Source organism: Panthera onca, chromosome A2 (genome assembly GCF_046562875.1).
Source record: "Panthera onca isolate mPanOnc1 chromosome A2, mPanOnc1 haplotype 2, whole genome shotgun sequence".
NCBI classification, from domain to species: Eukaryota; Metazoa; Chordata; class Mammalia; order Carnivora; family Felidae; genus Panthera; species Panthera onca.
In genome coordinates this window covers 112,041,917-112,068,503 of record NC_138340.1, presented here as the reverse complement: position 1 = coordinate 112,068,503, position 26,587 = coordinate 112,041,917, and the positions used below count along the sequence as shown (strand labels likewise).

General features: G+C 36.8%; 1 long non-coding RNA gene across 1 annotated transcript in view; it reads right to left on the bottom strand.

Moving 5' to 3' along the window:
* Positions 1–14,850, bottom strand: part of LOC132679257 (uncharacterized) — a 101,332-nt gene extending 86,482 nt beyond the window's left edge. The window contains exons 1-2 of the long non-coding RNA XR_009610047.2: positions 14,655–14,850; positions 13,610–13,676 (exon numbers count right to left, since the gene is read on the bottom strand). This is a non-coding gene — a long non-coding RNA (uncharacterized LOC132679257). The remainder of the gene's footprint in view (positions 1–13,609; positions 13,677–14,654) is intronic.
* Between the last annotated feature and the right edge of the window lie 11,737 nt (positions 14,851–26,587).

Sequence of the window (26,587 nt, the reverse complement as noted above, 5' to 3'; positions counted from 1 at the left end):
GATCATATGTTCCACCACAAAGCAGGTCTTAAAAAATAGAATATTGAAATCACATCAAGCATGTTTTCTTTAAAAAAATGTTTTTTTAACATTTTAGAGAAAGCTTGAGCAGGGGGAGGGCAGAGAGAGAGGGAGACACAGAATCTGAAGCAGGCTCTAAGCTCTGAGATGTTAGCACAGAGCTTGATGCAGGGCTTGAACTCAAGAGCTTGAGATCAGGACCTGAGCCAAAGTCGGACACTTAACCAACTGAGCCACTCAGGCACTCCATGTCAAGCATACTTTCTGATCACAATGACATGAAACTAGAAATCAATAAAGAAGGAAACCTGAAAAATTCAACAAAAATGTAGAAATCAAACAACACATTCCTGAACAACCAATGGGTCAAAGAAGAAATCAAAAGAGCTATCAGAAAATATGTTGAAACAAAAACAAAAACACAGCATACCAAATCCTATGGGATGCAGCAAAAACTGCATCCTTACAAAAGGAAAGTTTATGGCAATAAATGATTACATTAAGAAAAAAGAAAAATCTCAAATATACAAACTAACTTTATACCTCAAGCAAATGAAACAGAACAAACTAAACCCAAACTTAGCAGGACATAATAAAAAGCTGAAATAAATGAAGTAGAGACTAGAAAGACAACAGAAAAAAAAAAATCAAGGAAACCAGTGATTTTTTTTTAAGATAAACAAAATTGACATACTTTTAGCTATACTCATGCAAAAAAAAAAAGAGGACAGAAATAAACAAAATGATAAATTAAAAGAAGACATTACAACTGACACCAATATGAAAGATAAGAGGCTACTATGGACAAGTTTAAGAAAAAATTGGACAGTCTAGAAGAAAGTAATAAATTCCAAGAAGCATATAACCTACCAAGACTAAGGAACAAACAGAAAATCTCTATAGCTAAGTTATTGTTAAGGAGATTTAATTCATAATTTAATACCTCTCATCATACAAAGCATGGGACCAGATGGCTTCACTAGCAATTCTACCAAACGCTTAAAAATAGATACTAATGCTTCTCAAACCCTTTAAAAAAAAAAATAAAGAGGAGGAAACACTTCCAAACTCACTTTGTGAGACTAGCATTACCCTGATACTAAAGCCACACAAGGACACTACAAGAAATCAAAATTACAGGTGAATATCCTTGATGAACATAGATGCAATAATCTTCAAAAAAAAATTTAGCAAATTAAATTCAATGGCAAATTAAAAGGATCAATACACCATGATCAAGAGGAATTTATTCTTGGTCCTAAAAAATGATTAAACATATGCAAATCGATAAATGTGATATACCACCTTAATAAACAATAAAAACCTCATGATCACCTAAATAGGTACATAAAAAGCATTTACAAAAATTCAACATCCTTTCATGATTAAAAACTCTTAACTGGGTAAGAGGAAATGTACCTCAACGTAATAAAGCCCATATATGATACGCACACAGCTAACATCATACTCAATGTTTAAGTGCTGACAGCTTTTTCTCTAAGATCAGTAACAACACAAGAGTACCTACTCTCACCACTTTTAAACAAGAAAAAAAAGTAAAGAGAAATAAAAGTCATGCAAATCAGAAAGGAAGAAGCAAAATCATTTTTGTTTGCATACAACATGGTATCTTATTTTTTTTATAAAAAATCCTCAAGACTCCACCAAAAAACTGCTAGAACCAATAAACTTATTTGTATTGCAAGACACAAAATCAGTATAAAAAATTAAGCAGCATTTCTATATACTATCAATGAACTATCTGAAATTAAGAAAACAATTTCATTTATAATAACACCAACAAGCATACTTATGAATGAATTTAACCAGCCGGCAAAAGACCACTACACTAAACTATACTAAGATAATAAGACACTGATGAAAGAGTTTGAAGAAGACAACAATAAATGCAAAGATATCCCACGTTTGTTCCTCACTCAAGCCACAGAGGAGTTTTAGAAAGCTCATAGCAGTTATCCTATATTCAGGTCACAGATCATTTTCTGTTCATGCCAATCATTAGGTCCTCTGTTCACGGATATGTATTTCTATGGGTGTAAGCTTCCATTACTATTAAAAATGGTGACAAATTTTTGGAGTGAATTTTAATTTGTAGTCATACATACTATCTTCTCACCTAGAGTATAAATGCACTAAGGTACTGATTTTCATTTTATACTCCCACCCCTCTTCTTTTAAAAGCCTTAACTAATAAGGACCTAATATTTGATAGTTTCATTGATTTTCTTCTGAAAAGTTTCCATTAAATTTACCTATAAAAAGTGGTAGGATTTATGTCAATGTTCCAACTGCAGGTGGCACTGACTGACTTAATTTGTCAGCTCTGTTCTTAGTTATTCATTCTTAACCTGGAAGTGAACAGAATACTACACATCATGAATCATGTTGAAGGAAAAGCTTGAAGAATGGTTCCTTTGAGGGAGCAGTTTCATGTGGGAAACCATTTTCCCTTTTTATCTATTGTGCTCCTACGAGTCCAGCCAGGACCGCATCTGTTTAGTTTATTTGGAATATCTTAGAGTCTAGTATGGTGATGTGAGCATGTAGACATTTGATAAATGTTGTATCATGATATTACTGGCTATCATTATTAGAATGACTATGAAACCCATTCAAAGTGATTTGATGCTGTGAATATCATGTAATAGATGTTTTGTCTCCAGATTTTTTAATAGAAGCCTTGAATGAACTATGTTTGTTTAAATATTCAGTGAATCATAGGAGAGAATCGTAGAGGCTACCTAGTCCATATACCTTATTTTACACGGGAAGAATTTGAGGAATGGGAAGGTTTGACTTGTTCAGCATCAAGGGTGTAGTTGGTTCCAGATATAGGAGAAAAAAATTGGTTTTCTGATCTTAAGCACAATGATATTTCTACTATAATAAAAGAAGTTGCTTTCACTATTATAAAATGGTAACTTATTGTCCTATTAAAAATTGTGTTTTAGAGTTATGTTTTAGAATTCACAACAGAATACAAAGAATACTGAAGATGACTTGATGTAATCCTTTCCAAGTTTAAGATTTTGATAGAGGGAGTGGGCCCGTCCCATTTTATCAGGCATTTATTGAATAGTAATAAAATCCAGAGCTAAGAGAATACAACCTAATTAAGTCTAGCTGTGTAGCCAATTTCAACCTCAGCTGACAGAGGAACATGAAAGATTTAAGCGAACAGAACTTCAGAGTGTGTATTAATATTGGCTTTGGGGAATTAAAAAAATTTTAGAGACTTACCTACCTGGCGAGATGACCAGTGTTGAAAGCAAATCTCCTTTACAGTGACCCACATATCGATTTCTCTTGTAGTTCAGGGAAAAGACTGAGGATTTCATAATACACAATATTGTATATATTCTGACATTAATGATTTTTATTGGCTGAGGCAAATTGATGTAGAAGAGGAAAATCCTATACATCCCAAAGTAGGCCTGATGCAAAATGCAGCTACCACAACAAACCTCAAAAGACATTTGTTCATTTTGTTAATTTTGTGGCCAAATGTTTTATTTCATAATTCTGGAAGTCAACCAACTTGCTGTTCCCTCACTACATTTCAGCTCTGAATAAATACAGGGCCGGACTTGGCCCACTGAAAACGACCTGCTATCACTCATGCAGGCAAAGCCACAGATTCTGAATTGATTTGGTCCTCCTTCTGGATTGTGGTAGGGAAAATAAACGCACACAGTGACTTATGTCTGTTTCTTCAGGTGACTTTCACCTTGGCTGACTTGATTTGTGCTGGGGGGACCACAGAGAGACCTTCCTCTGCTTCCCAGCAACCAAAGGTCAAGATATTTTCATCGCTTCTCTCTCATTTTCCTTCCTTCTGAGATTGATCCTGTTCTTTCAGGTTTTATATTATTGTCACACCCTTTTTTTAAACCATTTTTTCACTTTGTGATTAATTGCAGGACCCTTTTAAGTATAATGTAAACCTATTTATTATTTTACAAAAGAAGAATTCTTATGTAGAGTCTTCTCTTTGTCTCTGGTCCCAGCCAAGCTGAACCATTTGCTATTCTCCAAAGGGGTCAGGCATCTTCATTTCTTTTTGCTTTTGTGTATGCTGCTTCACTTGCCTAAAATGTCCTTTCTTTCCTTCTGTGTCTGACTGGCTTCTATGCTCTGTAAACCTTAGCTTTATCATTACCTAAAAAAACTTTTCTTGTCCCATTTGGTCTGGATTAAATGCTTCTAATTGTATTTCCTACATTATATCCTCGCTCATCATTTTACTCCTCACACTAGATTGTTAATGCTATTTTGTTGCCCTCATGTACCCTAGCACAGCCTCATAAGCCAGCTTAGAGCAATCACTGGCTTCTTTTTTTATATCGCATATGCCCAGCATAGGGCCTAACACACAGTATGTACACAACACGAAAGGTGAATAAATGGATAGGCATTTGGAAGAACAATCAGCTCACAGGACTGTTCGTTTCTTTTTTTTTTAATTTTTTAAAATATTTATTTCTTTTTGAGAGAGCGAGCGAGAGAGAGAGAACGAGCAAGGAGGGGAGAGGCAGAGAGAGAAGGAAACACAGAACCCAAAGCAGGCTCCAGGCTCTGAGCTGTCAGCACAGAGTCCCATGCGGGGCTCAAACTCAAGAGCTGCGAAATCATGACCTGAGCCGAAGTCAGATGCTCAACTGACTGAGGCATCCAGGCGCCCCTGGACTGCTAACTTCAAGCATACATTTTATAGAAAATAGTTATGTTATATAGATGGAAGAAAATTAGATTTAGAATCAGAGGATTCTAGACAAGAATCCCAGCTGACCTTCATTCCAATGTACTCCTCTGTAAAACTGTACAAATGGAGGGGCGCCTGGGTGGCTCAGTCGGTTAAGCGTCCGACTTCGGCTCAGGTCACGATCTCACGGTCCGCGGGGTCGAGCCCCGCGTCGAGCCCCGGGCTGATGGCTCAGAGCCTGGAGCCTGCTTCCGATTCTGTGTCTCCCTCTCTCTCTGCCCCTCCCCCATTCATGCTGTGTCTCTCTCTGTCTGAAAAATAAATAAACGTTAACAAAAAATTAAAAAAAAAAAACTGTACTAATGGATTTCTAATGATAAAAACCATTCGTAGAGACAGATTTTTCTCCTCTGCAAGAGTGAAGTGGCTTGGCAGCTTCTAGTCAATTAAACAACCATATACAGAGGCTTTAATACATATTTGTCACAGTGTACAATGTTCATAGCACTTAAATAATTCAGAACTGGGCTGACATATAAATGTTCAAGTAAGTAAATGTTTTAACCATAATAAAACTTACTTACCAGAGATCACAAGTTCACATGCTATTATGTTAGGAAAAGGAAGTACCAACTCAGGATGGTTGTGGGGAGAAGTGCTAAAGGAAAGGAATTTTACAACTTAAGGAATGAGGACCACGGAAGAGTAACAGCATTTGAGAACTGAATGGGTCCTACAGTCACTTACTCTTGATTTAGAACAAATTCAGTTGATATTTGAGGAGTTAGCCAAATCAAAGAAAAGGAATCCTGCCTGGAATGGATGATGCCCAGTCTGGTACCATGACACCTGACCTCTTATATGAAGGCTGAGTCTACAGCCAGCAGTGACAAGGCACATGCAAAGTCAAGGGACTAAAGAAAAAAGTAGTGGAGTCAAGGCCCTTGAGGAGCATGCGTCAAGTTGAAATTCCAGCTAAATACTGTAGACAAAATTCAGACATCTGTAATTCCAAATGCTACATGAAGTAATTATCTGCTCTTAGTTTTCCTGCCCAGTATCACTGTCTTTGATAAGAAAACTCTAATTTTCCTCAATGAACTATCTCTTCCAGACTTTCAGTCCTTAGAGCTTAAATGGAGTCTCTGTGTCTAGGAGAAACCTTGTTGCTAGTCTGTAGATTTCTAATTTATTTATCTTAGACATTTGTAAATATTTCAAAGTGGATAAAAATATTTTTAATCTAACCTTTGAAAACTCTGCAGTGACTTGATGAAGATCATCATCCATTCTATAATAGTGTATTTATGCCATACTTTAGTTAAATATTGACGACTTGTCCACTTCTGACATTGTGAGCCTTTGCCTTTAACTACTACAATCTTCCCTAATATACTTAAACTTCATTCTCAACTCTCCTAAATGCAGATCTCCATCACTAGGTTTCTACACTCTGTTCAACACAGCTTCTTAGGGTCCATATTATCAATGCTAACAGTGTGATTTTTCTTTGTCATGTATATTTTTGAACATTGCCTCTTGGTTTTATAAAAGAATCCTGGCTCTCCAGATCGACACCTTTGGCCTTGAATGTTGGCTGTACCACATGTTAGTGACAGTATCTTGGGAAAGCTAATTATCAACTTTTAGCATAATTTTCTTTATTTGCAAAAGAGACAATAACTTATCTACCTCATGTGACTATCATAGATCTAAAGTAATATAGATATGATATGTAATATATTTATCAGAGTTCATGGCATGCAGTAAGCTCTACAAACATTAGACATTATTATCATTATTCTCATTCCAGAGCATTTACTCTAGGTATTCTTTTCCACATTAAGATGTTTAATTTTTATACCATCTTTCAATATTTTGACGGCTGAAAACTTAGTCAATTTTACCGTAAGTCACAAACTCACTATTGCTATTGGAACCTTTGGTCATTTGATGATAAAATAATATTTATCTCTAATAACTCTAAGCATGTTAGAGGATAGGTAGTTTTCAGTGTGAATATCTCTACTCTCTACCACTAGACTCCAGCATCTGTCTTAGGGAAGTACTGAATGTTTGTAGATCTTACTATCTACAGCACCTATATAATATGATCTGGTACTAAGAAAGAGAGGGAGAAAGATAGGGAAGAGACACCAAAGAATTACCTCAGAGTATTTCCAATTTTTTTCACTCTAAAATGTAGAAAACATTTTGAGGTGATGCATGGAAATTATATGTATTTACATCATACACACATGTATATATATTTTTTTCCATATAAACAAAATGTCAAAAAACTGTCCACATTCCACATAAAACTATAATGTGTACCTTTCTTTGAATGAATGTGCTGGTTGATCTTTGTAAAAAAGTGTGTCAAGACAGAGATATTGCTTTGTTATCTACTTTGTGTAAATACATTTCATTCATTCAGTGTAAAATTACTCATCACCTACTGTGGGGTAAGCAATATGCTGAATATTGGAAATGTGCAGACAAAATATGATCTGTGATTTGCTAGAGATTATAGATTAGTGAAGTATAATGGCTAGTCAGTAGAAAATATGTGATAGAACATGGCAAGCATGTGATTTGATGGAGTTATTAAGTTAGCATAGACAGTTATTGAGTAACTATCACAATGGGAAAGTGAATGGCTGTGCTAACACTAGCTTTTGGTTTGGTTATTTTTGCCAGAACAGAATGCATTTATTTGTAAACTTAAAAAAATCTTGGGGCACTCAGGTGGTTCAGTCAATTAAGCCTCCAGCTCTTGGTATTGATTGGCTCAGGTCACGATCTCGCAGTTTGTGAGACTGAGCCCCATGTTGGGCTCTGAGCTGATGGTGTGAAGCCTGCGTGGGATGCACTCTCTCCTTCTCTCTCTGCCCCTCCCATGCTCATGCTCTCTCTCTCAAAATAAATAAAATAAACATTTTAAGAAATCTATAAGATATATAAAAATCTATAAAAAATTAATCTTAATTTTGTTCTCTCATAGCTTGGTCTTTAAAGACCACTCAGGAATACTCTTCCTGCTTCTCTTTACTGGTGTCCATAGTTTCTTTTCTAACTCAACTCTATCATTTCTCTCTTCCCCAAAATGGAGGAGAGCATAGCCAAAGGTGAAGGCAGGAGTGAGTGCATGACAAAATTATTAGGATATAAGCAGATAGATCGTTTGGCACAATGACAGAAACTCAATCCACACTTGCTCAGACAAGAAAGGTGATGTGTCGTCCTTCACAACCAAACTGTATATGAGGAATATGCCATCTTCAGCTAGGCAGCTGGGGGATTTGAAAACTGACAAGATCCTGTCACCATTCCACGTGTCTCCTATTTCCATACACATTTCTTTCTCCCAGATGAACATCATACTAGTGAAACAACAGTTCCTGGTGGCTTCCAATCTATTATAATACAGTAAGAGACCCTTCTGTCAGTTTCCACTTGAAAAACTCTAGAAAAATTTTGATTAGATGTGATATGAACAATGAACAAGGAATAATGAAATGTGACTCTAATATTGTGGTTCTTATTCAACCACACAGTGATCGAACAGGAGGAAAGAACACACTTGAGAAGAAGCGGAAGGAGTGGTCAAACAGAAGCAGTCATACATACAGGCCAGCTTTCAAGAAATATTTACTGTGTTCTTACTATGCACCAATCACTAGACTTGATGCCACAGTCTAATGGGAAAGAATAATGTTATTCAAAGAATCTATAAATAAGCCTTCTCAAAGGAGTACAGGGGCAGTGGTCCTGATTCAGGTGAGTCCCACTTTCCACCATCTCCCTGAATCTGACCAGAGCCAGCTCCATTAGCCTGGGATCAGTCAGGAAAACAGACCCACTGGTATAACTCTTCCAAAAACAAAAGGTTTACTTAGAAATTACATTTTGTATAAATGATGGAGGATCAGGGAAGAGAAGATCAGAGAGTTGCCATGGAAAATCAAGGGCACTGAAGCTGCAAAGTCCGGGAAATTGGTAAAGACCTCTGCCATCTAAAATAATGATATGGGTAGCTCTTATGTGCTCACTGAAAAGCTGCCGTGATTCTCATGCCTGCCTACAAGTCTGGCCGCCACCACATCCATACAGTAATATATTTAACTTCTCTTCTGCTGTCTAAACATCATGCAACTTCCTCTCAAAGGGAAAAGGGAAATCTTACCCAGTTTGCAATAAGGAAGGAGAGTTTGGGGAATTCAATTTCCCAGACATTAGAAAGGTGTAGTTACGATGCTGAGTTGGTAGCAGATAATTCATCCCAGCATCCTTACCCGATTCAGATGTTAACATGTTGGCCAACACTTATTGATGACCAGGCTCTTGCCAAGCACTGTGGTCAGCATTTCAGTTTTTCTCATTGAAGCCTTATAGCAACCCTAGTGGTGGTGTGAGACAGGGAGAGAGAGCTTTCTATAGAGAAGAAAACTAAAGCTTTCCACCTTTTACAGATTAGAAAACTAAAGCTAAGAGAAGGAACTGACCCTAGTTCCACAGTGGAACTGTAGTTCAAATCCAAATCTCTGCCAAGAGAACCCAACTTTCTGAACGGCACACTACATTGTCCCTCTAATCTAATCCTTCTTTGATATAATTGTTGGTCATGGCTCAGGGAGCCAAAGGCAGTTTATTCTCCCATGTGGTTTCATTGACTCTTCTAAATTCAATGACTCTTGTGAAAGAGTCATTTGGGGAGATATGTTTAGACGTATAAGGTTAAAATCCTAAAAGACAGATGGACTCCCAAAGAAAATTTCAGCAATTTTGAGAAAAGCTAAATAGAATGTGTACACCATGAATGGATAGGACTCCTTGTTCAAAATTCTTTAAGGCAAAAAAAAAAATATATCTAGTTTTATCAATAGTATTAATCTTTTTAAAAAATCTATACTCTTGTGAGTTGTTGCATAGTATTAAAGTATGTTGAGATGAAGAAAGGTGTTATTGCAATGAAAAGGAAAAGCAGTTATAATGGAAAAGGAGACAAAGAGAGATTGCCAGAGGGAAAAAAAAATCATATGAGTGGCTTTAAGAACAATTTTAGAAATGAAGAAAAAAAAGACAAAGAACAAGAGAGTCAGAGAATAAATGAGTGTGTGAGGGAAAATGAATCTGTATGGAATATTCAAGTAACATATTCTGTCCTCAGAAGGAAGTAATCTGGGGATCAACAGTGCTCAAAGGGCTTAATGAAGAAGCCTTCAATTCCACTCTAGCCCTTTTGTATGATCTCACATTGCTTGATTTCTGCTTGCTTATTTGACTTCTAAATGCTTTGATATTAGAAGTGGGGTATCTTGTATGGTAGAAATGATCTTTTTTATTATTGGAAAGATGTTCCAAGATAAATACATATACCTGAAATTTACTTACAAATGTATTTCTGGTACATATATAATCACTTCCAACTTTCTCAAGATCTCTCTGTAGAATGGGTATCCTGAAATCCTGGACACAAAAACCTGAGAGCCAAATACTAGAACCCTATGACAACTCCATCAATACTCAGAAACCTTCCAGATGTCATCTTGAGATAGTCTGCAGCCTTAGCTTCCTGTATCCACAAGAAAAAATGCAGAGTATATTTTGGTCCAGATGAAGATGAGAAAATTGTGTCAAATGTGTACCACTGAGAGTAGTGTCCTGTAATTCTGATTTCTTAGCTTGTAAGGAGAGGATGTTTCAAGGCTAATTCCATTTGGTATCTGTGATGATTTAAACACCTGTTAAATAGGCAGCAAAACTACCCTCTACATGAATGGTAACAGTTTTAACACTAGGTTTCCCATTTTAGAGGGATGGAGTCAAGAAATTAATTATTATTATTATTATTATTTTACTATTTATTTTGAGAGAGAGAGAGAGAGGGAGGGAGGGAGGGAGGGAGGGAGGGAGAGAGAGAGAGAGATAGAGAAAGTGCATGAGCGCATGTGAGCAGGGGAGGGGCAGAGATAGAGACAGAGACTCTGGAGCAGAATCTGACATGAGCCGAAACCAAGACTTGAACTCTCGATCAACTGAGCCACTCAGGCGCTCCTGTTATTTTAATTTTTTAACGTTTATTTATTTTTGAGACAGAGGCAGAGCATGAACAGGGGAGGGGCAGAGAGAGAGGGAGACACAGAATCTGAAACAGGCTCCAGGCTCTGAGCAGTCAGCACAGAGCCCGACGCGGGGCTTGAACCCATGGACCGTGAGATCATGACCTGAGCCTAAGTTGGCTGCTTAACCGACCGAGCCACCCAGGCACCCCAGGCGCTCCTGTTATTAATTCATGAGGCACAAGAGACAAATTATCAATGATCAAGTGGTATTTTTAAAAAATATTTTTGGTCAAATTGACTGGTATTTTCATATCCCATCAATAAGCATCATCAAAAGTGAGGTAATGAAACTCAGTAATCTGCTAATTCCAAAGACTTTTCACTCCAAACTTTGAGAAGAAAAAAAGAATGCCACTGTGAGAAGCAAACAGGCTACCTTCAGTAGTTCATAGTCATTCAACTGAACTACTCAGATTTCCCAAAGGAAGTGATGTCTGGCTATTCCTAGATAATTTCTCCAAAGTCCTTAAGCTTTTTATTCAACTGGCAAAGGCTACTTCATGCCAACCTGTCATCATTCTATCATCTCGACCACTGAAATTCTAAAGCTCTTCTTAAGAGGGCTTAGAAACGAATGCAAAATTGTGAAATTTTCAGTAAATAAGGCCCCTAACCAGCAGTCAGGCAGCACAAATTTATTGTGAAACTCAATGCACCCCCAAGGATATTTTGCTACCTCCCCTTAGGTTGGCTGCTACACTGTGGCTGGGAAAATGCGAAAGAGAAGTTGAAAGAGCCAGGTGGCAAGGGGATTTGGTAAAGCCACTCTTCTTTTCTGGAAGTCTGTGTGAAAAATAATGCCGGAATCAAAATCCAAAAGTGTTGGGTGGAGTGAGCCCAGTCTCTGGATATTTAGCTGTACAAACTCAAAAGGCCCAAGACTTATGGCCAAATGCACGGTGATTGGCAGCTCACAGAGATGGCTGGGATGGAAATAGCAGGCATGTGGATCAGAGCTGAGGTGAGGCAACAACTGTGTGGATCCCCGGAGACAGAGTATGGAGGCAGACAAACAGTATTTTGGCATTCAGGGAAGTTTCTGGATTCAGTACATCATACTGAATAAAAGGTAATGTGTACTTGGCAAAAGACATGAAACTTAATGACTCATTAGTTGAGATACATCTGATTCCTCTTGAAAGAAATTCCTTCTCAGGTTGCAGTCTGAGTAATTACATATGTCAAGAAGCAACCTATTTTATTTATAATCAGAACAGGGATGAATCTGAATAGTAGCAAAAAGGAAAATGGAGAAATAGTTAATAAAAGCACTCAAAAGAGTATAATAGTACTTGGGCAGGGGCAAGAAATTGCCAAAGTGTTAACATTCAGTCTCCAAACATGTGATATACGGCCCCCTGGGTTGATTTTTATTTTATCTAAGTTGGTGTTCTCACCAGTAAATCTTCTACCAGCCAATTCCAAAATGAAAAGAAAAACACACACACAGATCCTCGTTGCCATAAAAATTCAGTCTTGAACCTTGAACCTCTGAACATGTGGTAACAAAGAATGCAGATATGAAGGAGAGTCTAACACAATCAGCAGCACCTGATTATCAAGTTTTAGACACTTTTGTTTACTCTGTAATCTGAAGTGTAGTCTACAGATTCATGCTGAAATATCTTTGAAATGAGGAAGTTATGATGGAGAAAGGTTTTACATGGTATAAACTTGGGTCCAAGAAGACATATGAACATGTCACAGAAAAGAAAGAAGGAATAAAGGAAAGAAGACAGGAAAAAAGGAGGAAGGATGAAAAGGAGGGAGAGTGAGGAAGGAAAGAGGGAAGGTGAGGGGGGAGAGGAATGAGGGAAGGAAGCAAGTTGGCTGATGTTATTAACATAACATGGGGCGCCTGGGTGGCTCTGTCGGTTAAGCGTCTGACTTCGGCTCAGGTCATGATCTCACGGTTCCTGAGTTCAAGCCCCACATCAGGCTCTGTGCTGACAGCTCAGGGTCTCTGTCTCTGCCTCTCTCTGCCCCTCCCCCAGTTATGTTCTGTCTCACTCTGTCTCTCAAAAATAAATGTTAAAAAAAACACATAATATACATGTTACTAATAATACGTAAAAACATATACTCAGGGAATCCAAATGTTATGATCCAGATAATTAGGAGTTAGAATAATAGGCTTGCAATGATAAAGATACCCAAGGTATTACATGAAGTGGGAAAATGAGAGAGGCATGCTCTGAGGAATGATATAAAGATAAAGACAATTTGTACTGTAACAAGGTACCACAGAAAGTTTCTATGAAGGCAGTGTTCTGGTGAGTGGACACAGAGGACTGTTTTGACGATGATAATCAGTTTATACATAATAATATGCAGAGAACTGTAATCTATATAAACCAAATAAGAATGGACAAATTTATAAATTTCATAAGGATTGTTTTGCAAATTGTTTTAAGGTTTTACTTATTTTTTTTTGAGAGAGACAGAGAGAGAGAGAGACAGAGAGAGAGACAGAGAGAGAGAGCATGAACAAGGGAAGGGCAGAGAAAGAGGGAGACACAGATTAAGAAGCAGGCTCCAGGCTCTGAGCTGTTAGCACAGAGACTTAGGGTTCAAAATCACAAACCATGACATCATGACCTGATCCGAAGTCAGGCACTTAACCGACTGAGCCACCCAGGCACCCCATATGGATTACTTTGAAAAGAACTGTTTGACTGAATGTTTCTCATCATACAAGAAAGATGGCATTCAAACATATAACATGTTCTAGTTGGCTTACCTGAGTTAGGTACAGTTCTCTGAAGTCTGCTGAATTCTTGTTTTTCTCTTCTACACCACAAGCTAGACTGGAAAGCAATGAATTGAGAGTATTATTATTATAGGGATGGCCTGATATTTGCTTTTCTTCTTTAAAATAAGGAAATCATCTGCAAATCTCAAGGGGTGGTCTTTGCTCCTTGACACGTTAGAGGCAATGTTTAAGGGTTTAAGCATTTCTATAGCTAATAATATGGTTCACAGTTCTGAATGTTGGGTAGAGCCCAGTCTAGTGTAAAATATATTTTCCCAGTTTTCCAAAGGCAAGAAGCCTTGTGAGTTTTCCCCGAGGGGTCTGTAAACATCGTGAGGGCATTCTTTTTGCTGTTGTTTTTCTTTAAGATTTTTGAGAAAGAGAGGAAGAAGACACAGAATCCCAAGCAGGCTCCCGGCTCCCAGCTGTCAGCAGAGTCCCACACAGGGTTCGAACCCATGAGCTGTAAGATCATGGCCTAAGGTTAAGTCAGATACTTAACTGACTGAGCCACCCAGGCACCCTGCATAAGGGCATTCTTAATAGGTTGTAGCATGGGGGTAAGGAAATCTTCAGAGTGAATCTTGTTGCTTTAAAGGTTAGATTTTTCCCAATGACAAAGGGGGGAGTTGGCGTTCTCTGGAAGGAGGTGTGCTAAAGGGGTTGGCTGGTAATAAGGAGGCTTGGGTTCCTTGAAAACTTTATTTACTTTGCATGGGCCTGTATCTTCATAAACATCCTCACTCAGGGAGAGAATGGTCTAGGGACAATAGGCCATATAAAAATAACCTCAGGCGGTACATTGGTGCCTTCTGTCTGGCGTGCCCTTAGTGTTTTACCTATTTGTTCCCAAATGTGTAGGTCGAAGTTTCCTTGCTCAGGAAACCAAGGGCAGTGTTGCTGGATAGTCATTAATAATTTAAGGACTGCTTTACCAATGTATTGTTTCTGCCCTGGGGACAAGGAATATCCCATAATGATTCTCTCAAAAGCTCTACGGCAGCAAATCCTAAGAGTTTCGCTTTTCTCTTACCTCGTCAGAAGAGATTGTGCACCTTTTCTTCTTTAGAGCTCCAGTCATTCCACGGCATTCTGCCATCCCTGAGTTACCTCTGCTTTTTAGCCACGTTGGCTTTTCTTCCAATCACTTCGCCTTCACGTTGCCTTCTATCACGTTCGGATCACCACCTGTCACAGATTATGAGTCTGGGGTTCTCTCCAGAAAAAGAGTGGACGCAAACTTAAAACGAAAAAGACTAATGTCTGGGAGGAGACAAGAGCCTCGAACAGGGGTTTCGTCTCCGTTTTTATTGAGCTCACAAGATATTACCCTTGTGGTGAACGTGAAGAAAACAGTCAGACAGTAATCATTAACTTTTGAGTGTAAGCAAAGGGTCTGGGACGCAAGTGGAGTTTGTGATCAAGGTACATTGGCGCCAGATGGTAGGTAATTTCCTGCAGGTGATACGAGTTACTCTTGATCTCATTACAAGATCTCGCTAGCTAACCTCGGGTACTTTCGCCCCCTGGTGGCGGCTTTCCTCCTTAAGCTTTTTTCTAACCCATTTATGTAAGTAGAACCTATTTCCCTATGTCTTTGAGCTTTTTAATTTTGGTCATTGTATTTTTCAGTCATAAAATTTCCATTTGGTTCTTCTTTACATAATCGATTACTTGCTAAGACTTTCTAATTTTTCACTTGTTTCAAGCATGTTTTTAGTTGCTCACTGAGGCATTTTTATAATGGCTCTTTTAAGGTACTTGTCCTATAATACTAACATCTAGGTCACCGTGGTGTTATCTTTTGATTATTTCTTTGCATCTTCCTGGTTCTTGATTTGATGAATGAATTTCTATTATAACCAGGCCATTTTTGCATTATGTTTTGAGACTCTGGATCTTATTTAAATCTTCTGTTTTAGCTAGCTTTCTCTGACACCGTTCTGGTGGGGATAGGGGTAGCAGTTCAGCAATATTGTTAGGTGGTGGTTAAATCCAATTTCCCACCTGTCCTCCACTGACACAAGAAACAAAGCTCCTCATTACTGCTGCATGGGCTTAGCTATTGTGAAAGTCCTGACTTTCCACTAGGGCTCTTCTGACGCTACCCAAGAAAGAGGGGAAGGGATTCCTTCTGGGCATCCCACCTTCTGGGTAGGGGTGGAAGTCCAGGTTAAACAGTTGGTCTCCACTGACACTGAGGGTTAGAATGAAGGCTTATTACGGGCCAGCATGGATGAAAGTCCAGCTCTCTACTTGGCTTTCCCTGGCATCACTAGTTGGGGGAGTATTGGGATGCCTCGTTACAACCTCATAAAGGTGAATTTTAGGTTCCTCACTCAGCTTTTACAGGTGAGGGTGGGAGTGACATGACAGAGTTTTATATGACATTTGGCTTGGGTAGATTATTATCTAAATGTTTTCTATATTGGATCGTATGATTTCAATATTTGAAGGAACTTTAAAAATCATATAGTCCACTCCTTTAATTTTACATATGAGTACCAGAGAAATTAAATATATTGTCTATGATCATATTATCTAGTTAGTACCAGATATTGAATTAAAACATGTCTTTGGATTCCCACTTTAAGGCTCCTTCTCTTTTGCGAGGCACTTTACACAGCCACAATTAATTCAGGGTTAAAAGAGTACCATCGTAAATATTTTAAAATTATTTTTATTTTTTAGATAACTATGTGTTTGTAAATGTCCAAACATAAATGTTCCACTTTATCAATGTAAATATGACATTACAGCAAAATCCTCAAGTTTCTTGAGCTATAATTTCAATAAAAATTGACATATTCACATGATCTTAGATATTTCTTTTCTTTCCTCTCTACAGATTTCCCCAACACTGCCTTGACATTTCCTTCTACAATATTTCACTCTTTGAAGTTCAATAGCATAGATGCTTTTATAAGAAATGCTATCTTTTCAGAACTGTGTCTTAAAATTAGCTCATTTTTCATAATTTTCAGTGGCATATGTAATAGAAGAAGATGAGGCATATTTAGAATTTATGGTGTGCTCTCTGGAAGAGATCTTTGCCTTAGAAAGAAACATTTATTTAGTCCTGGATAAGAGTAACATGATTGAGATGTTACCCTTAACACTAGGATTAGAGAATTAGTAACTATCCAAAATGGATAAAAAGACTAAGTCTACCAAATTCCAAAAAACTTTTTATAGTAAGATCTCACTTAAGAGTGTTTCTTCAGTCCATGCCTACTTTTCAGTGTTGGGAATTAGAATGTGAATTTATCTTACTGATAGTAATGAATGAGAATTCTGTGTTTTCAAGAGTGACTCACTGACAGCCAATCAGCAACTTGAAATAAAAAATAATATTTAGCTATAGAAAAGAAATGAACAGCACAAATGTTTTAAGATTTAACCATCTACTTTAATCTCTTGTAAATAATGTGTTACTTATATTAAAAACCTAGACAGTGTGCATGATAGAAAGTGTGGGGTGAGTAGAAGCAAAAAGCTACTACATTGTGTGAAAGACAAAAGAGTACATTAGACAAATAGCAGGAAAATATGAAGTATTGTAGGAACAGAGTATAAGAGAGAGGTAATGTTTTCTAGGAGCTGTATGAATCAGATCATTACATGATATTTCTATATATGTGTAATAATTTTAGTATTCTATTATTTAAGACTTTACATCATTTAGGTGATTTACTATTTCCATTTTAACATGAAAATCAACATTTTAATGTAATACTGATTACATAATAACATAATAATTTATTGTAATATTAATATAATAATTTACTGAGTACTTACTATGAACTAGTCACTGAACCAAATACTAAAAACTGTTAAAAACTAATGATGTCTTTTTGATGTTTATAGTTTTGTGACATGGTGTAGACTTGCTAATGTGCAAAATTATAATCAAGATCATGTGATATGTGTTATAAGAGCAATATATATCATTCTATTACAGAAGATGAAAGATAACAAAACACTGACTTCCTTTGAACTTCTAAATTCAAGCACAAGGCAACATGTAAAAATACTCCATGGTTAGAAAAGCCCAGGAATCTTGTTTCTACGTTTAAAGTCTAACATGGAAGAGAGGATGATTTTCTTAAATTTGCACATAAGAAAGAAATACAGGCACACAGAGCCAGAAAAAAAAAGTTACTTAATGTTAATCTACTTTGATAAAGATTTATATTCCTCTATGAAACCAGATGGTAAAGATTATATATTTTGATATAAAATAGGTAAATATGCTATGATGGAAAGAAAGGATTATGGAGAGAACTTTGATCTATGGAGGTGCTAGAAACAATTAAAGATATGAAAGAAGTAAGTATCACCAGTCCCAGATGGAGTTCCTGTGAATTCGACTAAGTGTTCCAAGACTGTTTGACAAGTCCTCTAGCAGATGTTTTTAATCTTGGATTGAGAGCCCAAGCATTACCTGGATGCATGAAAAAGGCTACTTTGGAAGTGATGGCAGGAAAGGAATAAGGATCTTGACTCTGGTCTTCATTTTGATTGGTCTCCCTGGCATCAGTGTCTATCAGCCAAAATTGACTCTTTGTTGATTATCTCCGTAGGAGGCATAACAAAGGATGTGGGTCATTCGAGATCATTTGAAGGATATAATAAGAATTATATCTATTCCCTAAAAGTATCCAACAGTGAAGTTTTACATAAGAACAAGCTAATTAAAAGAAATATAGATTAGTTTCTTTTGGTAAAGGTAGACTTACAGGTAGTATGTCATCCATCTGAATGGCAGAACAGAGGACATCTCATCTTGACGTGGCTCAGTTATTCTGGACACCTTAGACTTTAATTTGGGTGTTCCTTTGGAAAATTACTATTTTAAAAAAAGAATCTTGGCAGAATCAAAATGGTGAGTTGTCTCTTATTGCAGCCTGGAGTTTAGATGCAACCGAAAAGTTTGAGAAAAAAAGATGATTTTAGGTTCAATGATGCCCACTTATTAGATAACAAACAGCAAAAAAAAAAAAAAAAGCCATTTACTTCCTTATTATTGGGTAATTTGAAAATAAGTATATTTCCAAAGATAGGGAAAGTGATCAGTAGACGTTTCAGTCACACTTCTGAAGTTTTTTGTTAGCATCTTCCAAATCTCACTTGGCAAAAGTCAAATATATTCTCAACTGAATGCAAATGTGCAAAACTCCAAGAATAATCTGCCAAGAATCCCTTTCTCTCTCCTTCCTTCCTCCACTCCCCGTCTTTCTCCTGCTCTCTTGCTCTCTCATTCTCAATCTCTTTTATTCCAGACACTTCCATTTGGAGTCCTAGAGAAATAAATATTTTGGAGAGGAATTCCATGCTTTCTTTGGAGGAAAAATTCCCCAAGAGTTCAATAATGCTCTATAGAAACAGTTAGTGGTGGGAGGCCTTCCCTACAAAATTTAAGACAATATTATCAGGCATGCCAATTAAAATCCTTGTGGGACTGGGTGTGGCAGTAGAAGCACTTTAGGTCACTTCAGAACACGGAGAAAATGTTCAAAGCAATCCTCTAAATGAAACTGGGTCTCTTTTCCTCCCAGCTTACTAGAAAGGATGGTTCATTCTTATATCCACTCTATTGTTGATATAACCTTACAGTTTTGGCAACATGTCTCAGAAAAACTGACCATATCCCCACCTTTTATTCCATGAAAGATGGGGAAATGCTGATCTGGATAAGTTTCTGAGGAGACAGAGAGAAGGTTCGTGAACCTTAGCATTATTATAGTTCTCAAAGCAGAACTGTTCCAAGAACAAGTTTAGATAGAGGGAGAGCACAATTATTTTCCATTTTAGAACTCTCTTCTCTAAGTTTTTGTACGACTGACCACCCAGTATAATAAAGTATTGTTATACCATAAATGGGTGGCAGTCAAGTATTTATGAATCAGTAGATTTTAATAATGTGTCTGGTAAAGTAATTTGATACATAAAGGAAAAAGAGAAAAACTACTGTATTTGTATAATTATAAGCAATACTTATTTTCACATTTTAACATTTCTGTAGTTTAATGCATTTTTTCTAATTGATGTGTACCTTTGTGGTGGACTTTTTAAAAGTAGACTTTTAAAAAAGATGTTAGTAAATTGGTGATGCCTTTTCGTGTTATCATAGATTTTTAAAAGTACATTATTTGCTAAAAAATGACAGTCTAATTTTCTATGGATTTTATTACTCTGCTTCTCCTATCTATCATAAAGAAAAGACTCTGCAGAAATCAAATGATAGCTATTACATGATTAGATTTGGAACACTCATATCTCCTCCCCGCCGCACACACACACACAATTATGAAGTACTATATCACCTTCTTCAAACATCAAAGAGAGCTACTACTGAACACTTCAGATAATAAAAGTAGGCCACAAGCCAGAGTGTTAGTTCATTTGGATTGATAACAGGATACCATAGACTGTGTGGCTTAGAAACAAGAAAAATTGATTTCTCATACTTTTGGAGGCTGGAAAGTCCAAGATCAAGGCCCTGGCAGACCTCATATCTGGTGAGAGCCAACTTCCTGGTTCACAGCTGGCTGCCTTGTCACTGAAACCTCACATGATGAAAAGAGGGCAAGAGAGCTCTCTGAAGCCTGTTTTAGAAGGACACCAATCCCATTCACGAGGGTCCTACCCTCATGCTCTAATCACCTCCCAAAGGCCCCATGTCCTAATACTCTCATATTAGGTATCAGGATTTAACACATGAATTCCGGAGGGACATGAACATTCAGTCTATAGAAGCCGGTGAGAAACCAAATCAGCATTCTGGACAACAGTTAGGCTAAGTCTAAAGAGACAGACCTCTTCAAACTATGTTGTGATTTTAACCCAAGTGTTCCCTTCTACATTGATATAAATGCAGTTGTAGAGAATGTTTGAGGTAGTAGGAGATAGTCATGATTGTCAGTCAGTGGGAAATAGAGGCTTGAAGTTGAGTTATCTTCCTGTCTGGAATGTTCCTTCTCTCCTATGTAATCCCACCACTGTGATATTGGAGTAACCAAGGCTATACTTAATAGATTTCATCATTTCTCATTTGACCTAAGGGTTGCCTGGTACATTACCTAATAGGGACTGAATCTAACAAATATGTTCTTATATAATTGTTGATTTAAAGTCTTATGTTGGATTTTTATATACATGGGAGAAAATGGACAAATAAAGCATTATGTCTAAAGAGTGTGAGATGAGATACTAGACATTTGGACAGAAGTTTTGTGGGATAAGGGGTTGGTTAAGGCCAGGAAGAAGACATGTAAACTCCCAGGCAGACTTGGGAAATTATTCATTAAATCGCTCTTCAACCTACAAAATCTAGTCAACATTTGTTGTTACTAAAAAGGAATTGCAGTTCCTAAAAGTATTCAACTCCCTCTTTTACTGCCTGAATCTTTTTTTTTTTTTTTGAGATATATTATACTATGCTTATAAATTGGGTAGGCCTCAAAAGGTTGGACAAAATCTCCTTAAGACTTTAAGACACTAGCGAATGTTTCAAGGAAGTGTAGAATAAACTACCCTTAAATATTTTTAGAGTAGAAAAAAAAGCCTATTGTTCAAACTACTGCTGTTGGAAAACAAGAAACATCAAGAACACAATTGCTTCAAAATAGTTGGATTGCATCCCCAATCATCTTAAATGTCTGTTTCAGAAGCCAGGCATTATTGCCCTAAAGTGAACAGCTTCACCAAGGATGCCAACCCTCTCCCTCTTATGTGAGCTTTGGAATCAATTGTGCTTAGAAAATTCTCAAGCTATAAGATCTCACTTAGGGCTGGAGAGGAGAGTGGTGGGAGAGAATGGTTTGGAAAAGATGCTTTCAGTTGGTGGTTCCTTTTTAAAGTTCTATATCTAGTTCTTAATGACATTACGCACACATAAGTGCAAAATACTCACTCATATGCACATACAAATAGACTCTTTATGAGTCTGTTTTCCATGGACTCATTATAATCTATATACATTTTACATCACCTTTAAATATCTGCGTCTTCTCCCTACACTGCAAGTCCAGATTCAGATATAGTTTAGATCTCTGGGCTTTTCCATGGAGATGAAATTCCTCTGTCAGCTAAGTCTGAGGCAGTTGACAATGAAATAGTCCTGACTGAATGTCAGCACTCTCCTCAGTTTGACTACAGATATATAGGTAGGTAACAACCAGCTCCCATACATGTACCAAAACTTGTTGTCTGACTTCTACAAAGATAAAATCTTCAAAATATAAACAGTTCTTTAGAACATGGCCTGGTCTCAAATGAGAAGTGTATCTGGCTGTTGATACGTTTTCCAGCACCAGACAGAAAAGTCACATCAGTCAAGCCATGCCTGAGTTATCTTGTCAGGATTTCACACAGACAGTGGAAACTTTTCAACATTGTACCTCATAAAATTGTAAGTAGGTTGATAAATCTGTTTATTTTCCTCTAAGTGTGTTCTGGGTTTCATAAGACAAACTTTTGTAAGTGTGCTAATGAATGGCAACGCTCTCATTTGAATCCCAATCTTCATACTCTCTCTGCCAAGAAATTTGTTTTGTGAATTTTCAACTTTTGTTTTCCACCCCCAAAACAGTTTTAGCTTGAAAGCAGTCTTTGCAATTTTTTCTAATGCACTTACTTTGATAGCTGAAAATGACCTCAAAGAATGATTAATACCTTGAGGGGGTCGATGACATAAATCTGCTCCAATGTGCCCGATGCAAGTTCTCTCAGAAGGAATGTTACAGCTATATTGCTGTGGAAACCTGGTGACACTGAGCAGACCACACCAGATATAAAATCTTCAAAAAGCATAACTACTTAACCTGGACTTGAATTTATATGTACTTGACTTGTCACCAAAAAAATGCAGTGAGCTATTTTCCCTAGAAACTGCATAATGTGTTGCAATACTACCCAGAAGAAAACCCCTCTCCTTTAACAGTTTCCAATGTGCTACAAAAAAAGAATGAGTTACTTTCTGATGATCTTAATTTCTAGGGTCCCTTAAGCGTGTTTTTCTCTTACCTGAGGGAAGAATAGTGCAGCGAGGGCAATGGGTGGTGGGGTAAAACAGGTACCAAAAGTCTGTCAAATGAGTGACTACACAGGATACTGATACAAAATAATACGCTTGGTTAAAATGTTAGGGAGGGCAATCTTTAACGTGGTTGACTGAATGATTTTATGGGATCCTCATATACATAAATCAACTAATAAAAAGTTGATTCAATGCTCCTACCTGACAGACTAAATAAATTATGAATTAAGAAACACTTATGGTTATGGTGACACAGGTTGCTTATCATACTGGTTAAGAATGTGAGCTCCAGGGGCGTCTGGGTGGCTCAGTTGGTTAAGCCTCCAACTTTGGTTCAGGTCATGATCTCGCAGTTTGTGGGTTCGAGCCTCGCATCAGCTCTGTGCTGACAGCTCAGAGCCTGGGGCCTGCTTCGGATTCTGTGTCTCCCTCTCTCTCTGCCCCTCCCCCACTCATGCTCTGTCTGCCTCTCAAAAATAAATAAAATGTTAAAAAAAATTAAAAAAAAGAAAGAATGTGACCTCCAGAGCCAAGTCATGGGTATCAAAAACATGTGTGACCATGGCAAGTTAATCTCCCTGTGCCTTAGTTTCCTCAACTGTAAAATGAAGATAATAAAAGCACCTACTTCACAAGGTTATAATGAGGATTTAACAACTCAAGTTTTGTTTAAAAAAAAAAAAAGCCTGGAAAAGTAGCTATCAAATACTCAACAATATTTGTTATTTGATTTTATTCTAATGTTTTATTATTTTTATTTTTAGAGAGGGAGCAAGCATGAGCGGGGGTGGGGCAGAAGGAGAGAAAGAGAGACTCAAGCAGGCTCCACGTCCAGCATGGAGTACGACCTGGGGATCGATCTCACGACCCTGAAATCATGACCTGAGCTTAAATCAAGAGTCATACATTCAACCAGTCACTGCTGAGATTCATATAAGTGATATTATCAACATCAAAGACAACTGAATATAAATATATTCATGTGGTGAGTGTTGAATTTAAAGAGCTGATTTTATACTTGACTGTTCAAAGAATAGTCTCACCATTGTGCCATGGTGTATACATACATGTGGTTAAACTTTTAGCCAGCAAAGCTGCAGGAACTTTAATAGCATGGAAATTAGAATCTTAGAGATGGAAGAGATTTTAGTTGTAATCCAGTATGATTTTTTAGAGTAGGAAACCAAGATCCATAGAAATTAAGTGGCTTTCCCAAGGAAACATAAATTAATAGCTGAGCTGAGCCTTGAATTCAGGTCTTCTCATTTTGTGTACATGTGTACAAATAGACAATTCATAATTTTTTGATAGTGTGTTTCAGTCATTGTGTTATAAAAAGATACTTGTCCACTAGCATGGGAATAATTACATAACTACATCTTTTGATTTCTTTCAAAGACACCATTAAATAAAATGGACATTATTTAGTATTTACAATGACATGATTAACATTTATATAATTATTTAAAATAGAAAAACGTTTGGCATATTCATATTGTAAGTAGTGCTAACATGAAGTGTAATATATAGTGTAAAATATAAATAACTTTTTTAAAAAAAGCAATGTATGTTGAAAAAGAGAAACAAATACTTTTATTTTTCATCATGTTTTCTCATGTAATGCTCATAACAATCTCACAAGTATGTTGTTATTGAATTTATTTTATGAATAAGTAAACTGAGAATCACAGTTATTTAGGTAGTTTTGTCTAGGATCACACAATTAGTGAGTGGCCCAGATGAATTCAAAGCCAGATCTCTGGCATCAAATCCTACATTACTTCCAATATACTGGATAAGTTTATTCCATATGTATCTATTCATTCTTTCCTTTGACTTCTAAAAACATAAAGTCTTCTTAGAGATGATGTTTTTGCATGGTCCAAATCTTTTTTAAATGATAAATGAAGTTCAATTGTATGATTTCCTTTTGTGCTCAGATTTCATTCCACAGGCAAAGGGTTCCAAATCCTTGCAAATCAGTGTAATTTGAAGCCCCAAATTATGGCATCACTCAGGAGCTTAGAAAAGCAGATTCTCAGCTCCTGGTCTACACCTACTTAATTGGAATCTGCATTGTAACAAACTCCCAGATGTTATATATGCACATTGAATTTGAAAAGCATCAGTCTAAGGCACTATATACTTTTAAAAATGCTGCTCAGCTACCAAGTAGTGGTGTTAATAACGGTGGCTGCGGTCTGGCTGTTTTACAAACTAAACATTTTTTTAACTCAAAAGTTGAATCAATTATTTATCTCCTTTATAATTTATTTCCTCTTCAGTTTGCCTCAAGCTTGGCACAGCAATTAAAAAGTGTCAATTAAAGACTTCATATATTTTTGAAAATAATCAAATTAATGATCACATCACTGGGATTTTTACAAGGATTCGAAATATCTTCCAGAGAACTAGGAAAATAGGAATAATGGAACACTGGATCAACATCAGTTACTTTAATTGCTAAAATTTACAAATCACTAAAATGGGAGAGCTAAGTTCACACACATCATTGTATTAATGTCTCAGACAATGAGGGGAAATGGTAATATAACTGAATAATCCAGAAATTGATATATGTGACAGACTTTAGAATCAATGTATGTCAATTAGGAAAATTTATTTAAAAATTGATACTTGTACTATTGCTATTTGTACATGTCACAAAGTTGGTTTTTCATAATAGCTCTGTGGATTACACTTTGTTATTACCATATTTCAATAGAAAAATGAAGACCAAAGATATTGAGAAAATTAATAGTATCTTGAATAGCTATTATATTATAATGGATTATATTTTGCTATCTGCAAGCCTATATTCTTTTTAAAGAACTGGGGTTTTCAAAAATCATGTAATTATTTTTTTTTATTTTCAAAATATTTGAAGCCTGCCACATGGACTCGGGAGAAAGACATGCTTTTAACTATTATTCTGATCATTCAGTTTATAATTTGATAATGCATTTGAGTATAATATATACTGGTGACTGAATATATTGCACAAAGTTAAGTGCTGAATTACAAGAATGTGAATATATCTAAGTCTGGTACCCTCCCAAACAATTTTCTGTGATAAACCCAGCTTTCCTTCCTATTTTAGGTGTTATTTATCTCTTATTCATAATTAGTGACTTTCATTTCTGCTTCCTGCCTTTTTAGTTTCCATAATTTCAACAAGGAGTTTATCAGGTTTAAAAGAAAATGGAGAAAGAGTGACAGTGCCACAAATTACCCAGGCCACTTCCTATGTCTCTTTTTAGTGCATACAGACTGTTGTTATTGGAATCAACTTACACTGTTAACTATGGCTCAGTCATTTTATGTTCAAACTGGCCATGAACTACAAACTTGGTTGAGAATCCTGAAGAGCATTTGGAGGCAGATTGTTTCTCTCTATTCCATGGCTCTAATGTGTTCATGATGGTGCTGCATGGACTAAATGGGAAATGCACAAGGGATGGCGAGCCTGTCACATGCCTTCTAAAAACAATAGAGCAATTAGCTACTATGTATGTTGTGCTTCATCTGTGTCATGAAAATAACAGTGGTTGGTAACAACAGTATACATGTTTATATTTACCTTGATTGAAATTTCTATGAATAAATATTTTTAAGATGCTTTGGTGAAATATAATTTTCAGAACAAGTGGGAAGTAATAAAAACATGCACTTTGAAAAATAACACTTCTTTTCCTCTATCCTTGGCAACTTTTTCACTGCATGCAAAATGAATGAAAAAGAACATTATCCAGGGGCACCTGGGTGGCTCAGTCCGTTCAGCATCCAACTTCGGCTCAGGTCATGATCTCCCGGCTCATGGTTTGAAGCCCTGCAACAGGCTCTGTGCAAACAAATCAGAGCCTGGAGCCTGTTTTGCATTCTGTGTCTCTCTCTCTCTCTGCTCCTGCCCTGCTCACACTCGGTCT